General features: G+C 30.7%; 1 long non-coding RNA gene across 4 annotated transcripts; it reads right to left on the bottom strand.

Annotated features, from left to right (window-relative positions):
* Positions 1–11,089: 11,089 nt before the first annotated feature.
* Positions 11,090–15,581, bottom strand: LOC133038953 (uncharacterized). Of its 4 annotated transcripts, none has more exons than XR_009688536.1 (6): positions 15,444–15,579; positions 15,147–15,237; positions 14,280–14,431; positions 12,769–12,864; positions 11,924–11,980; positions 11,090–11,565 (listed from the first exon to the last, which is right to left on the bottom strand). It is a non-coding gene; the product is annotated as an uncharacterized LOC133038953 (long non-coding RNA). The 4 variants fall into 4 exon arrangements; XR_009688535.1 differs by having other exon boundaries at positions 11,090–11,281; XR_009688534.1 differs by having other exon boundaries at positions 11,090–11,980; positions 15,444–15,577.
* Positions 15,582–17,075: the final 1,494 nt, after the last annotated feature.

The following is a 17,075-nucleotide window of genomic DNA, read 5'->3' as shown; positions in this document are numbered from 1 at the left end:
TTTATTTTTTATTTGTCACACACACAGCATAAGATAGTACATAATAATTAAGATCGATTCAGCATGCATGCAGTAAGTAACCATGCATGCATGCAATAGTACGTATAAGTACGTACTATTCAACAATTGACGAGAGAGGAAGATGATCATCGGTTTGTCCAGCTTCGTCATCATTGTTTTTGTTTCTATTAGGAAAGAGCTCATTTAATACTTCATTTCGCGGGAGGCAATATCCTTCGCCCATGGCACTGCATTGATAGGGGTAGCAACACTCGTTCATCAAATTGCATTTAGCTCCACCAGGCCTACACCCGGGAATGGGCACACATTTTCGACTCGAACCTATTGCTGGACCTACACATCTCAACCCTCCACAGCAAATCTTTCCTTCTAAAACATGACAGTACTCCCCGGCTATGTAACAACGATCACCATAGCTCTCCTGCGCCACCATCATCATCACTATCGCAAACAACATTATTCCATAGCTAAATTTCTTCATTTTTTTTAACACTATATTTTTTGTGTGTAAATATATATATTTGTAGTGATTGTGATGATGATTAGTATGAAGCCTTCTTTTGCTTTGCTTTTCTATTTATAGGACAATTCAAACAACTATTCATTATTCAAATAAATAAATTTATATTAATGATATGATGTAACATATACCAGCCAACCAACTACTACAACAATATTATTAATTAATATTGAATCTCCCCAAATATTGATAGATTTCATAAATAATATTAAAGAAAGGGATAAGTCTTATCATGTCAGATTACTATTAATACTATATTGATTTAATATATTGATCAAAGTAATATCAATGTAACAATTAACAATATATAATGAATTTATATATCATTAATAAAAAAAAAACAATATATAATGAATAAATATGGTTTATTCTTCTTAAACTATGTATAATTTGAATTAAATATGTTTCTTAATTGATTTTGTTACTTTTAATTATTTGATTTGTGATTATTTTTAATTATTTAATTTATAATTTAAAACAAATTATTAATTATATTTATCCAAGTGGAATTGACGTGATGATTTTTATGCTAGCTAGCCATGCACAGAGGATTGTAACTAATAAAAGGGACATAACTCAGTATTAATATAATTCAAAAATTAAAAAATAAATTAATTTGCAGAAAAATTCGAGTGTCATAATTTTAAAATATATAATAACTTTGAAAGAATAAATCTTATTTATATATTCATATACAAATTAATTATAAGCTGTCCATATCTAGAAAATTCTAGTTTCCTCAAGATAAGTGCAATAAATTAGATAGTACTCATATATTTCAATTGAATGTTTTATTTGTAAATAAGAATATTTTATTTGGAAATTAGTTCTCCATATCATTGTGTTGTTTATTTAGAGTGCTTTTTAGAAATAATTGTATAATTATCTAATTCATAGTTATTTTGTAATTACCTAGCTGAGCAAACACAATAAAGGCTTGTTTTGTGTATTATACTATTATACCGTATTGTTTTATATAATATTATATTAAATTATATTTTATGAAATATTTTTATGCAAAATTATACCTGGTATTGATTTTTATGGGTATATAAATATGTAATATTTTAATGTAAATTAAAATGTATACAGTATTACATTCAAATATAATATATAACTAAATTTAATACAATACAATACAATATAATTTAATACATTGTATTAAATGAGTCCTAAATCTTATAAATACACCGAGCTGGGTACGGGCCACATTTCACAAAGAGATACCACTATCAGAAATGTGAAATTTTTACTATTTCGATTAAAATAATTTTTATCGTTTAAAAACTACTTTTTCTCTCAACGTGTCCAATATAGAAGTGATGCACAACGATCTTAACTTTGTTACTATGAAATTTCACGATACTTAAGAAAATACTAACGAGTGTAAGAGTAAAGAAAACACCTGTTACAATTTACCGTGAAAAGAAGAATATTTTTAATCTTTGAATTCGGGGGTCATTCTGATCACAAAATTTAATGCAAAAAAATCTTCATATTCGCATCTTGGTAGTACGAATTCATTGTGACTAGTGATAAAAATATTTTGAGATAGGTCTGGCCCACATTTCACAAAGGGGTACCACGATCAGAAATGTGAGATATTTTACTATTTCAACTAAACTAATTGTTAGTACTTGAAAATTACTTTTTCTCTCAACGTGTCGAATAGAAAAGTTATGCATAATGGTATTGGTTTCGTCCCTGTGAAATTTAATAATTTTCTAACATGTGTAGGGTGACATTTTAAGAGAATACTAACGAGAGTAAGAGTAAGGAAAAACTTTTTAAAATTTACCTTAAAAAGAAGAATATTTTTAATTTTTGAACTAGAGGGCCATTTTGACCAAATTTAATGCAAAATAAATCTTCACATTTATGTCTTAGTAGTAGGAATTTATTGTGACTAGTGGGAAAAAATATTCTGAAATGTGTCCAGGCCACATTTAACAACTACCAGAATTGTGAGATGTTAACTATTTCAATTAAAAGGATTGTTAGTGCTTGAAAACTACTTATTCTCTCAAGGTCTCCAATAGAGAAGTGATGCACAACGGTCTTAATTAGCATCATTGTGAAATTTCAAAATTTTTTGAGATGTGTAGGGAGAGATTTTAAGAGAATACTAAACGAATGTGAAAGTAAGAAAAAATCTAGTTATAATTTACATTGAAAAGAAGAATATTTACAATTTTTGAATTTGGAGCCATTTTAAAAAAATTTAACACGAAATAAATTTTCATATTCACGTCATAGTAGTATGAATTCATTGTGACTAGTGGTGACAAATATTCTGAGATTGGCCCGCGCCACATTTCAGAAAGGGCTACCACTATAAAAAATGTGAGATTTTCACTATTTTGATTAAACTAATTGTTTGTACTTGGAAAATACTTTTTCTCTCAACGTGTCTAATAGAAAAATAATGCACAACGGTCTTGGCTTCGTTCCTGTGGAATTTAACAATTTTTTGAGATGTGAAGGGTGAGATTTTAAGAGAACACTAACAAGTGTAAGAGTAAAGAAAAAACTTGTTAAAATTTACCCTAAAAGGAAGAATATTTTAAATTTTTGAATAAGAGGGCCATTTTGACCAAAGTTAATGCGAAATAAATCTTCATATTCATGTCTTAGTAGTAAGAATTAATTGTGACTACTGGAGAAAAGTATTTCTGGATGGGTCCGGGACACATTTCACAAAAGTTTACCTCTATAAGAATTGTGAGATTTTCACTATTTTGATTAAAATGATTGTTAGAGCTTGAAAAATACTTTTTCTCTCAACGTGTCCAATGTAAAGGTGATTCAAAAAAACTTTAGCTTCGCCACTGTAAAATTTCATGATTTTTTGAGATGTGTAGGGAGAGATTTTAGGAGAACACAAACAAGTAGAAGAGTAAGGAAAAAATTTGTTAAAATTTATCCTGAGAAGAAGAATATTTTTAATTTTTGAATTAGGGGGTCGTTTTGACCAATTTTAATGCGAAATAAATCTTTATATTCACGTCTTAATGTTATGAATTAATTTTGACTAGTGCTAAAAAATATTGTGACATGGGTCTGGGCCACATTTTCTAAAAGGGTACCACTATCAGAAATGTGAAATTTTTACTTCGATTAAACTGATTGTTAGTACCTAAATGCTACGTTTCCTCTCAACTTGTTCAATAGAAAAGTGATGCACAACAGTCTTGGCTTCGTCTCCTTCAAATTTAACAATTTTTTAAGATGTGTAGGGTGAGATTTTAAGAGAACACATACGAGTGTAAGAGTAGGGAAAAAACTTGTTAAAATTTACCCTAAAAAGAAGAATATTTTTAATTTTTGAATTAGAGGGTCATTTTGACCAAATTTAACGCGAAAAAAATCTTCATATTTATGTCTTAGTAGTATGAATTCATTATGACTAGTGGGGAAAAATATTTCGAGATGGGTCCATGCCACATTTGACAAAGGGGTACAACTATTGTTAAAATTTACCCTGAAGAGAAGAATGTTTTCAATTTTTGAATTATGGGGCCATTTTAACCAAATTTAATGCGAAATAAATCTTCATATTCACGTCGTAGTGGTAAGAATTCATTGTGATTAGTGGTAAAAAATATTCCGAGATGGGTTCGGGCCACATTTTGCAAAGGGATCGACTGAACTATCAAAAATGTAAAATTTTTACTATTTCGATTAAACTAATTGTTAGTACTTGAAAATTACTTTCTCTCTCAACATGTTCAATAGAAAATTATTACACAACAGTCTTGGCTTGGTCCCTATAAAATTTAATGATTTTTTAAGATGTGTAGGGTGAGATTTTAAGTGAACACTAAAGAGTGTAAGAGTAAGGAAAAAACTTGTTAAAATTTACCCAAAAAAGAAGAATATTTTCAATTTTTGAATTAGAGGGTCATTTTGACAAAATTTAACGCAAAACAAATCTTCATATTTATATCTTAGTAGTATGAATTCATTGTGACTAGTGGGAAAAAATATTCCGAGATAAGTCCGGGCCACATTTCACAAAAGGGCACAACTATCAAAATTTTGAGATTTTCACTATTTCAATTAAAATGGTTGTTAGTGCTTGAAAACTACTTTTTCTCTCAACATGTCCAATAGAAAAGTTATGCACAACGGACTTGGCTTAATTTCTGTGAAATTTCATGATTTTTTGAGATGTGCAGGGTGAGATTTTAAGAGAACACTGACGAGTGTAAGAGTAATGAAAAACTTGTTAAAATTTACCATAAAAAGAAGAATATTTTCTATATTTAAGTTAGGGTGCAATTTTAACCAAATTTAATGTGGAACCAATCTTCATATGTACATATTAGCAGTACAAATTCAATGTGACTTGTGGAGGAAAATATTTCAAGATGGGTCCAGTTCACATTTCACAATGGGTTACAACTATCAGAAATGTGAGATTTTTACTATTTTGATTAAAACGATTGTTAGTGCTTGAAAACTACATTTTCTCTCAACATGCCCAATATAAAAGTGATGCACAACGGTCTTGGCTTTGTCGCTGTGAAATTTCACAATTTTTAAAGATGTGTTTATTTTAAGAGAACACTAACGAGTATAAGAGTAAGAAAAAAAATTGTTAAAATTTAACCTAAAGAGAAGAAAAATTTTAATTTTTGACTTAGGGGGCCATTTTGACAAAATTTAACGTAAAACAAATCTTCATATTCACGTCTTATAGTAAAAATTCATTGTGACTAGTGGTAAAAATTATTTTGAGATGGGTGCGAGCCACATTTCACGAAGGGTGCCACTATCAGAAACATCAAGTTTTCACTATTTTGATTAAAATGTTTGTTAGTGCTTGAAACTACTTTTTCTCTCAATGTGTCCAATAGAAAAGTGATGCACAACATTCTTGGCTTCTTCACTGTGAAAGTTCTCGATTTTTTGAGATGTGTAGGGAGATATTTTAAGAGAACACTAACGAGTGTTAGAGTATGGAAAAAACCTGTTCAAATTATACCTGAAAAGAAGAATATTTTAAATGTTTAGATAAGGTGGCCATTTTGAAAAAAAAATTAATATGAAAAAAATCTTCATATTCACGTCTTAGTAGTACGAATTCATTGTGACTAGTGGTGAAAAATATTCTGAGATGGCTTCGGGCCACATTTCACAAAGGGGTACCACTATAAAAAATGTAAGATTTTTTACTATATATTTCGATTAAACTTATTGTTAGTACTTGAAAACTAATTTTTCTCTCAATTTGTCCAATAGAAAAATAATGCACAACGGTCTTGGCTTTGTCCCCTTAGAATTTAATGATTTTTTAAGATAAGTAGGGTGAGATTTTAAGATAACACTATCGAGAATAAGAGTAAAAAAAACTTGTTAAAATTTATCCTAAAAAGAAGAATATTTTCAATTTTTGAATTGGAGAGCTGTTTGGACCAAATTTAACGTGAAACAAATCTTCATATTCATGTCTTAGTAGTATGAATTCATTGTGAATAGTAGGGGAAAATATTCTGAGTTGGGTCCGGGCCACATTTCAAAAAGGGGTACCACTATCAAAATTGTGAGATTTTCACTATTTCAATTAAAATCATTGTTAGTGCTTGAAAACTACTTTTTCTCTAACGTGTTCAATATAAAAGTGATGCACAATGGTCTTGGCTTCATTCCTATGAAATTTCAAGATTTTTCAAGATGTGTTGGGTGAGATTTTAAGAGAACACTAATGAGTGTAAGAGTAAGGAAAAAATTTGTTAAAATTTACTCTGAAAAGAAGAATATTTTCAATTTTTGAGTTAGGAGCTAATTTTAACCAAATTTATTGGGACGCCAATCTTCATTTGGATCTTAGTTGTATGAATTCATTATGACTAGTGGGAAAAAATATTTTGAGACTGGTCCAGGCCACATTTGACAAAGGGATACCACTAATAGAAATGTGAAATTTTTACTATTTTGATTATTAGTGCTTGAAAACTACTTTTTCTCACAATGTCTCCAATAAAAAAGTGATGCACAACGGTCTTGGCTTTGTCCCTGTAATATTTACCGATTTTTTGAGATGAGTAAGGTGGGATTTTAAGAGAACACTAATGAGTGTAAGAGTTAGGAGATAACTTTTTAAAATTTACTATGAAATAAAGAGTATTTCAATTTTTCAATTAGAGGGCTATTTTGACTAAATTTAACGCTAAACAAATCTTTTTATTCACGTCTTAGTAATACGAATTCATTGTGACTAGTGGTAAAACATATTTCAAGGCGGGTCTAGGCCACATTTCACAAAGGGGTCTCACTATCAGAAATATCAGATTTTCACTATTTTGATTAAAAAGATTGTTAGTGCTTGAAAACTACTTTTTCTCTCAACGTGTCCACTTGTAAAGTTATGCACAACAGTCTTGGCTTCGTCTCTGTGAAATTTCATGATTTTTTGAGATGTGTAGGGTGAGATTTTAAGAGAACACAACGAGTGTAAATATAAGGAAAAACTTGTTAAAATTTAGACTGAAAAAGAATAATATTTTTTATTTTTTAGTTAGGGTGAAAATTTAACCATATTTAACGTGAAACCAATCTTCGTATTTACATATCATTAGTACGAATACATTGTGAGTAGTGGGGAAAAATACTTCAACATGGGTTCAAGCCACATTTCACAAAGGGTTACCACTATCAGAAATGTGAGATTTTTACTATTTCGATGAAATTAATTGTTAGTGCTTGAAAATTAGTTTTTCTCTTAACGTGTCCAATAGAAAAGTAATGCACAATGGTCTTGGCTTCGTCCCTATGAAATTTCGTAATTTTTTGAGATGTGTAGGGATATATTTTAAGAGAACACTAACGAGTATAAGAGTAAGGAAAAAATTATGCCATATGCTTTTAACATCATATACTGTACCAATACACACCATACTGAAATCGTACTAGTGTTAGTAGTATACAAATTATATGATACAAGATGCATGTAATATAACACACATACACATACACGTATACACCTTTTATACTAATCTTACCTCGTTTCTAGATTCAAGTGTGTTGGTTAACCTAAATGAAAAGTTCACTCGCTGAATGGAGGCCCTATGCCACATTTACGTCAAAAGGGTAAATAATTTGATAAAACTTTTTTGAAGACTTAAACTCAAAAATAGAAGTTTCCTTATCGATAAATAGCCTGGAAATACCCTAAATATTGAGGAAACATATAAAATGAGATTTAGAAAAAAAATTCCTAAAAAATGGCAGACTGTTTCTGTAACAACGGTAAACTGTTTTTCTGGGCTACTGCTAGCAAAACGGTTAAACATTTCTGGGAGAATAGTCTGTCGTTTTCTGCTACAAAAAACCTAAAAATCCCATTTCAACCTCAAATCGGCCCCAATCTTTCCCCAACTCTCTAGAATACCTAATTAAGGTCTAATAAAAACAATTCAAGCAATAAACACAAGTATAACTCTGAATTCTAAAATTTACAATTATTGGGTCAAGTTTGAGCTCTTAAACTCAAACTTACTTAACACAACAATTAGCCACTAAAATAACCTAAAGTAAGATCTAAACAACCCAAAATCATCCCAGAAATCAACCCAAGAATAGCTGGGGTTTAAACAGAATCATCTCTAGAAAATCACATGTTCAAACTGTTGGAAATATTTTACTAGGATCTTAGATTTACTAACAAGTATGTTGTTTAACATCCAAAATATGAACTTCTAAAACGATATGAAATAAACACATATAAAGTATTAGAAACCTTACAGTGGTTGCAGTAGAATATAATGTCTCCTTCCACTCAGATCTCTAACCCTTGTATCTTTTCTGTCGCAGAGTATCACCAAGATTTGAGCCTGAATGTCCTTCTCTTAAATCTGGATTCTTCACAATCTTCCACACTATGATTGAGGTACCACTTGATGTGTGTTGGCAGTCACTCTATCACTCAAGGGTTTGGTTTCAGAAGTGAAGAAGAGGAAGAGAGGGTGGCGGCTAGGTTAAGGTACAAGGCACTCAGTTTTCTCTGAAGGAATTAAGATGCATCATCTTTTTCCTGAAGCCATCACTACCTATTTATAGTCAACCATCTAGGGTTAGGTTAGATTTATTTGGCATTAAAATCATGAAAAAATAAATGATAAACACCTACATAAGTGGCCGGCCATAGCAATTGGATAATGGGCTCCACTTTTACAATTTTGCTGTTTTATCATTTCTGCATCTCATTTTCTCAAAAATGCCAATTTTTAAATTCAACCATTTAAATGCCAATTCCAATTATTTAATAACTAAAAATTAATTATTAAATAATAATGTCATTTAATATATTTATTAATTAGACTAACCAAAGTTTCTTAATTAACAAATATACCCTAGAACCTCTTTCTTCACAATTTTACCCTTGCTTAGTGAAAATCCACAAACTAGACATAGTCTAATTTTATAATTATAATTGATTAATCAAAATCAATTAACTGAGTCTTACAAGTAGTATTGTCTCAACTAGTATGGGGACCATGGGCCTATATATCCGAGCTTCCAATAAGCAGACCAAGAACTTACCAAGTAAATTCACTAACTTATTAATTCCTTGTTGCATCCACACATAGAACTCAGAATTGCACTCTCAGTTATATAGAACGCTCTATATGTTTCACCATATAGATACGCTATTAATTATCCATTGTTATAATCCCAATTTGATATGATCCTCTATAGATGATTTACATTGAATAGGGATTAAATTACCGTTACACCTTTCAATGTATTTTATCCTTAAAACACTTAGCCCTGTATAAATGATATTTCAGCGAACATGAAATGAGTACTCAGCTATTTATCTCTGTTTAGCCAAGCTCGAAGGAAATCATCATTTAACTTACTATTTGCTAGATAGACGCTATAGATTCCATATCTATGTTTAGCGCTCCCACTCAATTGCACTACCATGTTCCCAAAATGTACGTATCACCCTGACCCAAAAGTAGGCTTAACTAACAAGTCAAAGAACATGTGTAATACTCCTGAGATTGAACCTAACCATATCTAGATTAAGATCATTTGATCTAGGATCAACTAGATGATATTGAATTAAATAGATATTGCGGTAAGTTTAATATATCTGAATCAAAGTTCAATATCGGCCCCTTCCGATGCATACTCCATGCATCCAACCCAAGCTTTACTTTAACCAATGCTCTGGAAAGAACATATAGCACTTATCCAAGGTGCAAGTAAACTATGTTGTAGATTGTCATATCAGTTAAACCCTGTGTACTGATAAATCTAGGAATATATATTCAATCACATAATCTTGATTACTTTCCACTGTGCTGACGACACAATAAACAAGAACATAAATGTGAAAAGGGTTTGGATAAATTTATAAATTAAATAAACAAGTAAATGATAACATGAACCAAATGACACACAAAGTGATGAAAAATACTTCTGTTTCTTTATTGATATTTAAAAGGATAAAGATTACATTGAAATGGAGTTTTATTTAAGGCATAAAACCCAACACAAACCAATTAAAAACTTCCAAAAAATAAAGAGAAATGAGGAGTTAGGTTTACCTTTGAAGAATCCCTCAATTCCTACTCAAACTCTAGCTGAATTCTCTACTGGATGATGAAGAAATTGGTAAGAAAAGGATTGAGTATCTTTGATTCTAAGAGAGGTTGAGAGAGAGAAAGAGAGTTTCAATTCAATTTTGTATTTATCAACTTAATTCTTAAGATAATATTAACCTAATAAATCCATACTTAGCTTCTTTTCTAGAATTCTCACTACCAAAATAAGATTATTAATTCTTAAGCATAATTTACCAAAAGGCCCTAACTTACTCCTTAAGTAACCTTAGGACTTAAGGTAAAATAGTCAAATACTACAACCCCGCCTAATTCCTATATTTCAAATATCAGACATATTTTTCCCGTTAAAATTAAGATTCTAAACCCAACACATGTGACGCTAATAATATTGAAATTCTTAATAATTTAGCCTTCTAATACACTACTACAAAAAGGGGTATTTTCGTCGTTTTATAAGTGACATATAAAGATTTTGCGTCGGTCTACAGAACCGACGTGTAATCCGTAGACGTAAATAGTGTTTTATTCGCGTCGTTTTTAAAAAGACGCAAAATACAATTTTCGTCATTTGAAAACCGACGCTAAAAAATTACTTTTCTATTTTATTTTAAGCGTCGGTTAAAAAGTGACGCTAAATGTGTCATGGCATTTTAAAACTGTCACAAAAAACTTATTCCGTCGGTTTAAAAATGTCATATCTATTACGAAAAAACTTTTTTTTTTTACCTATTGCGTCACTTATAAAATGAAGCACAAATATAAGTAAGGGAAAATTGCAAACTTTTCATGCAATTTTCCCCACCTGCATTATCTAATTTTAGAATAACTCTATATAATAGTAAATACATAATACAAAAAAATTAAAATAACATTTTTAAAACTTATATTAAATTAGTAATCGATTCCATTAACTAATCACACAATAACAAAATTGTTAATAAAATCGATTCTAAAACTTAAATTCCATGTATATCGTAAACTAAATATAAACTAATAATATATGCAAAAGATAACAATAATCATAAAACTTGTTACTCATGTATTATATCAAAAGTGTAGTAACCTTAAGTACTTAATCTATAATCAATGGCTTCACAAATTCGGCGAACTCATCCCGTACGGCATTGATCTCCTCGTTACTATAGGGAGCGTCTAACTTGAACTGTAAAATAGAAGATCAAAAAACATTAATCGCCCGATCTTCTAATTTTTTCTCCGTGGTGATACCAAACCTTATAACTCCTGTCTATACCGTTCTTAAACAAATGTTCTCTTATTTGGGCAATTTTCATACGCTCCATGTTACCACATTTGAGACATGGGCAATGAACCAAATCAGGATTATCCGCATTCTTTACAGAAAACTCCAAAAAGAAGTCAACACTTTCCCTATATTTTACCGTTAACCTATTCGCACTCATCCAATCTCTATCCATTTCGAAACTTCTAACAAAACAACAAAACAACAATTTAATTAACCTAATTAATACAATAAAATAATTCTATATCAACTTAACCTAATTAATTTAATAAAATACTAATCCTACTGAAATTTCTACCGAAATTTCGACAGCATAACATCTATAATTCGGACGTTCCCGAAAATTTTAAACATGCAACTAATCTATTAAAACATCCACAATAATACAAACAAACAAAACTATAATTAACAGTACAAATATTACCACCCATCCGACCGCAGTCATGCAATTCCAGAACTTACTTCACTATGGATGAATATCTAGGATATTCAAACTCTTCTAGGATTTATAAAATATAAAGAAATAAAGTTTGAGTAGCTTACCAATTCCAAGCTAGCGTTCAAGCAATTTCTGCGAAAGATACTACCACAATTGAAAAGCTGCATTGTGAATAAAAGTACTCTTAATTCAACCAACTAGTGTTAATATCAATAATTATAAAACTTATATCGTATGTATGATAACAAAAAGTGGTAACCTTGTACTTAATCACTCATCTATAAAAGAAAATATAAAAAACATTAATTAAAATAACAATATGACCAATATATCAAATTAAAATAATCAACACCTTTAATAATTCAATTTTTAAATCAATAAAACTTATTTTACTCCTTAGATATTAAACTTTTAATAAAATAATTCAATTTAATAACTCCAACTATTCTACTTTCAAAACTCATCAAATTCAAACATCAATTATATAAATAAATATATATTTGAGAGTTAGTCACCATTATTTGTACTTTTAAATTTTACTATCGTAAAATTCAAAAATACACCTCAAAAAATAGTATCATGTATGGGAATATCTTCCTACTAGATTAACTAATTATACATTGATTCTTGTGTATGTAAATGAAGCTTATAGATTATAATGCAAGACTAAGTAAACAAAGTAATTTTGAAACACCCCCTAATATTATTAACAAATCATTAAAGTTACTTAAGTGTCTAAAGTCAACCTAAAATCATGTACAATTTTAATAATTGTGAGATGATGAGGCAAGTTTGAAGAAACTAGAAAGATTCGTTATTAGGATTTATTGTATTTTTATTGTACAAAATATATAAACCATAGCATAATATACAAAAGAAAACACATTCAAATCTTATTATACAAATAGAGAAATTGAAATACTGTCAAAGATCCCAACAGCCTAATTACCTCAAAAACTTGACTAACACTGAAGTCTCCTATCTTCCCCGTACCGTGACGAGTACCCAGCAAATTATCATGTTTAATATCACCATAAACTATTTTCTGTTACAAAGAAAAACAAGCACCACAGTATCAATACCACGTGATCACTTCATATGATTGGAAGTAAGAGCTCAAAATAAGGAAGCACATGGGGCACATTATTGGTACTTCAAATTCCAAATGTACAAATTGTGTCACTTATCCCTATCTATCTATATAAAAGAATCCAAAGTATTGATATAATCAAACAGCTTTTGACTCATCAGCCAAAGGAAAACAAAGTATTTTGGATTTACTTAAGCAACATGTCCATGTCAATTAGCCACGTGTGATGTGTTTGGTCCAGAATTTTCCTATATTTTTGTTAATCAAGTAAACAAAGAGAGCACTTTATTTATTGACCAGCCACTGTCTTTCCATTCACAAGATAGCCACTGTCTGAATCCAAATTTTCCTAATTAATCAAGTAAACAAAAGAGACCACTTTTCCCCCATTTCATAATCTACTCATGAGAATTTAAGTCATGTATGTGCAGTTCAATAAAAAAATAAACTTTATTTCTTCTGTTTCTGGAAATTAAGAACTCAAAACCTTTTCTAATTTGAAATACTAAATTTCGACTTAACCTCCATTTCTATAGCCAAAGACAGCAAATCTCTCATCTAGTTATCATCAATATCAAACACAAAATAACTTCTCACCACAACAGCAACAAAACAAACCTAATTGGTGCTAGTTTATACATTAAAATTATAAATACATAAATTAAAAGAAAAAAAAAAAAACAAGTGCTTGCTCAGAAGCTTTTCTCAACGTAGACACAAGCATTGGAGGGTTATGTTTGCCCAATTCAAAACTATGTAGAAATCGTAAAGATTGTGTTCTGGGATGCATTTCATCCCTCTGATGCAGCTAACCAAGTGCTTGCTCAGAAGCTTTTCTCTTCCATGTTTTCTCATATGAATCACACCCCTTCTTCTATTGCCCCTGTCCCTCAACCTATGCTTAATTATTAGTACTTGACTACATAATAACCAAATATTTTCTATTTATATAACTTGCATGATCATGAGATGGTTGATATTCATCAAATGTACCTAGTTATTTACCACGGTACTAATAATTTAAGATATGTTTATTTTTAGTTTACCTACAACTAATATGGCATTATGTATTATTAAGCTATGAAAACTATAAAAAAAATTCAAATCTGTTTTAGACATTGAAAATTAACTATGATCAATGGAATACAAAACTAATGATCCGTTACATTTGAGAGATAATTGAAGATATCCTTCTACTGTACCAAACCAAATAGACCTAAACAAATTACTACATAATATCAAACAATAGTAATATACTCGGTTACTAATTCTCGTGTTCTACTAAGTATTTACTTTTTACATAATTGAAAGGAGGAAATTGCAATCTCACTTCTAAGAAATCAAACAACCAGTTGACACAAGTTGAATACCTCATCATTAGAATCTATTCTTCATGATACAAGTACAGGCCGAGGCCAAACCGAGCACATGCTCTGCAGAAAGCTATCTCCTCTGCTGCAGCAACGGGATCCACAATATGGCTATCACTAGACGATATTGTACCAGATGACTCCCGGAATGCCTGTATTTAAGTATGAGATTAAGTTAAATACTTGAGAAATATTATTAGACATTAATGTCATTTGAGTAGTACAAGCATAATTTAAAAGAAATCGTTCAGACTTGTGGGCTAAACTTGTAAGTCATAGAACAGGAATAGGGTTGATGAAAGGATCTTAACACTGTGTTTAACAAATAGAACCTAGAATGAATTAATCGAATCATGTCATCGCATGATCCAAAGTAATAAATTGCTTTAGATTATTATAGCTGAAATGTATCCCAAATTCCCAATCACATAAGTGCAAACCAAAACAACCCATTCCTCATTGTTGAATTTTTACAGTAGCATCCAAATCAACCAAACACTTACTTTTCCAATAGCCAAGAGTTAAAAGGCTACTGGATAATCAACAAACTAAGAAATGCATGTAATGAATACAAACTAAATAATAAAGGGATATATGAACTTCCCTTAACTACATTTATCTAATCCTATTTCCTTTCCTATAGAAACTGGAAAATAAGTTACGAGTACAAGCTCAAGTACCAACTTTATTGCTTTTTCACAAGGATAATACCTCCGTTTACATTGGATCTTATGTTACAATTATCTTCAAATTATTGCCAGGATTGTCTTGATGATGTTTCAATTTGCAATTTTGTAGGTGGTTTACTATTCTATTCTGTTTTGTTGATAAAAGATCTTGAAAAAGGAAAAGGAAAGAAAGAAATACCTCTCCGTCAGATCCCCTTACAGTGAGACGATACACAACAAGGATGAGCCGTTGTCAGAGAATATAACATCACGTATTTCTCCACACCAACCTGCAAAGCCATCATCAAAGAAAGATGATATCAATTTGAAAAAACACACACACACACACACACATATATATAGCTGAAATGTATCCCAAATTCCCAATCACATAAGTGCAAACCAAAACAACCCTAACCTACACAGAGAGACTGAGAGAGAGAGAGATCGAGAGAGAGAACGCAAGAGAAAAAGAGAGGGAAAGAGAGAGACTTACGGAGGTCGGAAAATTGCCGGTTCGAAATCACAGAGAGCTTCAGACCTTCGAAATCGCAAGAGAGAAAGAGAGGGGAAAGAGAGAGACCTTCAGCTCTTCCAAATCGCAAGAGAGAAAGAGAGGGAAAAGAGAGCTCGAAAATGAAAGTTTCATTTGACTGTTTGGGGGTAAGTGAAAAATAGGAGAATTTGCGTCGTTTTGTCACCCTCACAATCTTTTTACCGTCGGTTTTAAAACGACACACAAAGCTTGAGTGAGGCTTTTAAAACGACGCTAATAATGAACGAATTTTTTTAATTTCTTGACTTTTACCGTCGGTTGGGTAATTAGTGACAAACATAGAACCGACGCAATTTGTTTATTTTTTGTGACATTTTAAAAATGACGAATATAGTGAATATAGTACTATTCACGTCGGTCAACGCGATGAACAGTCGCGTTGACCGACGTGAATAGTGGATTTTGTTGTAGTGATAATACACTGTAGTTAAAGTAAGAGTTCTATCTACTTTTTTAAAATTCTGAATAATTTACCCTTCCAAATGATAATATTGAAATTCCAGGTAGAGGTTTCGTTGGCTAAGTGGAGTTATTTGGGATGGTTTTGGGTTGGTGTGGGCTTCGTGGGCGGTTAGGGTTATTGGGGAGTTCTTGGTCCCTGTGGTAGAGTTACTAGCAGTACAATTTGGGGTGGAAGTGGCTCATCAATTTGGTTTTATTATTTTTCGTGTTGACTGTGATTCGATGATTGTCGTTGGCTGGGTTAATAACCTAAATATAAATGTTGTTTATCAGTCTATTCTTTTTTATGTTAGTTCTTTATAAGCAATTGTTGGTGGAGGTGCTTGCAATGCTATTTTGTATTTTGTGAATGTTGTGTCCACGCACTAGCTACCTCTATTACTAATGGTGTAGGAAAGAATATTTGAATAGATACTTGTCCTAGTTTTTCAAATTCGTCTCTAATAACAGTTGATTTGGTTCTTTGAATGAAATGTTTCTTTTTTAAATAATAATAATAATAATGAAATAGTGAGCTATATAAATATACTAATGGGTAAATAATATTTTGGACCCTATGGTTTGCAAAAATTATTAATTGGATCCAGTATTTTTCAAAATTGTACAAATGGGACCCTGAACTTATTTTTTGTCAAAATAAAACTTAATATTAATCTGATCTAGAGATGTTGTGACAAAATAAGTTACATTTTCTGTATCTGTTTGTGTTAGAAATAGTCTTAAAATTGGTTTTATTTAAAAATAAAATTGTTAAAAAATTGACCTTAGGGTCCTATTTTTACCATTTTAGAAACTATAGGGTCTATTTTGGCATTTAACAAAACAAAGGGTCCAATTGATAATTTTTACAAACACAGGGTCCAAAATAGTATTTACTCTATAGTAATTAATTAATCAAACAAGAACATAGACAATATAGATACATACCCTTCAAATACAGATACAAATCAAACAAGAACATATAATAAAAACACTATTTGGGGGTAGATGCCTTATCTGTCTTTGATCCACACACCGACAAGGAGGAACCAGCAGATGCGAGGAAGATGAACCAAACGGTGGAGGAGGAAACCGAAGTTATTTTGCCAAGATCTACCATTCTGCATTTGA

This window comes from Cannabis sativa, chromosome 6 (assembly GCF_029168945.1).
Source record: "Cannabis sativa cultivar Pink pepper isolate KNU-18-1 chromosome 6, ASM2916894v1, whole genome shotgun sequence".
Classification (NCBI taxonomy): Eukaryota; Viridiplantae; Streptophyta; class Magnoliopsida; order Rosales; family Cannabaceae; genus Cannabis; species Cannabis sativa.
The sequence above is the reverse complement of the archived record's forward strand: the minus strand, read 5'-3'. Positions and strand labels throughout refer to the sequence as shown.